This window comes from Echinops telfairi, unplaced genomic scaffold, assembly GCF_000313985.2.
Source record: "Echinops telfairi isolate 266 unplaced genomic scaffold, ASM31398v2 ScPeMD7_2010;HRSCAF=2546, whole genome shotgun sequence".
Classification (NCBI taxonomy): Eukaryota; Metazoa; Chordata; class Mammalia; order Afrosoricida; family Tenrecidae; genus Echinops; species Echinops telfairi.
Window position 1 is genome coordinate 21,219,187 of NW_022105908.1, and position 2,241 is coordinate 21,221,427.

The following is a 2,241-nucleotide window of genomic DNA, read 5'->3' on the forward strand; positions in this document are numbered from 1 at the left end:
GACACCTTAAACCTAACCCCAAAGTTAACCCTACCCCTAAAACTATCATCAAACTTAAATCTAACCCTATCACCAAACCTAATGTGAGCCCTAATGCTAAACTAAATCCTAACACTAACCCTAAACCTAACCCTAACCCTACCCTAATCCTAAACCTAAACCTAAACCTAACCTTAACCTTAACCCTAATCCTAGCCCTAGCCATATCCTAACCCAGACACTAAACCTAACCCTAACTTTAACCCTCATCCAACTCTCAACGACAGTTTAAACCTAATCCCAAATTAGCACTAGCCCTAACACTATCATCAAACATAACCCTAACTCTACCACCAAACATAACCCTAGCCCTAATCCTAACCCTAACCCGAACCTTAAACCTCATCCTATCCCTCAACATCACCTTAGACCTAACCCGTAAATTAAACCTAACCCTAAACCTATCATCAAACCTAACGCTAACCCTACAACCAAACCAAACCCTAGCCTTCACCCTAATCCTGACACTCACTCTAACCTTAACCCAACACTAACACTAAGCCTAACCCTTATCCTAACACTAACCCTAACCCTAACCCTCATCTTATTCCTCAATGACAACTTAAACCTAACCCCAAAGTTAACCCTAACCCTAACCCTATCATCAATAATAACCCTAACCCTATGACCAAACCTACACCTAGTCCTAACCCTAACCTTAATCCTTACTCTAACTGTAACCCTAACCCTAAACCTAACCCTAATCCACCCTTACCTAACCCTAATTTTAACCCCTAAACCTAAATCTAACTCTAACCCTAAGCCTCACACTAACCCAAACCCTAAACCTAGCCCTAACCTTAACCCTAAGCATTACCCTCATCCTATCCCTCAACGACACCTTCAACATAACCCCAAATAACCCTAACACTAATCCTATCATCAAACCTGTCTCTTACCATACCAGCAAACCTAACCCTGGCCCGAAACCTAAGCCTAACCCTAACACTAACCCTAACGCTAACACTAACCCTCAATGACACTTTACACCTAACCCCAAAGTTAACCCAAAACCTGATCCTATCATCAATCATAATTCTGCCCCATCACCAAACCTAACCCTAAACCTAACCCTACCCCTTACCCTAAACCAATTCCTAACCATAACCCTAATCCAGACTCTAACCCAAATGCTAACCCTAACATTAGCCCTAAACCTCAACCTCATCCTATTCCTCAATGACACCTTAAACCTTACCCCAAAGTTAACCCCAACCCTAACCCTATCATCAAACCTAACTCTATCCCTACCACCAAACATAACTCTGACCCTAACCCTAACATTAATGCTAACCTTAACCCTAAGCCTAACCCTAGCCCTAAACCTAACCCTCACCCAATACCTCAACAACACCTTAAACCTAATCCCAAAGTTAACCCTACCCCTAACCTATCATCAAACCTTAATCTAACCCTACCACCAAACCTAACCCCAGCCCTAACCCTCACCCTAACACTAACCCTAAAACCTAACACTGTCCCTAACGCTAACCCTAACCCTAATCCTAAAATTAACTCTAACTGTAATAATAACCCAGACACTAACCCTAACCCTAACCCTAAAATTAACCCTAAATCTCACCCTCATCCTATCCCTCAATGACACCTTAAATCTAACTGCAAATTAACCCTAACCCCAAACCTATCATCAAACCTAACCCTAAAACTACCACCAAATCTAACCATAATCCAAACCCTAACCCTAAAGCTAAGCCTCACCCTCATCCTATCCCTCAATGACACCTTCAGCCTAACCCCAAAGTTTACTTTAACCCTAACACTATCATCAAACTTAACTCTATCCCTACAACCAAACCTAACCCTAGCCCTAAACTTAACCTTAACCCAGAACCATAACCCTAACCCTAACTCTTATCCTATCCCCCAATGACACCTTAAACCTAACCCCAAAGTTAACCCTATCATCAAACTTAAATCTAACCCTACCACCAAACCTAATGCAAGCTCTAAAGCTAAACTTAATCCTAACCCTAACACTAACCCTAACCCTAAGCCTACCCTAACCTAAACCTAAACCTAACCCTAGCCTTAACCATAAGCCTAACTCAGACACTAAACCTTACCCTAACGCTAATCCTCACCCTCATCCTATCCCTCAACAACACCTTAAACCTAACCCCAAATTAACCCTAACCCTAACCCTATCATAAAACCTAACCTTAACCATACCACCACCCCTAA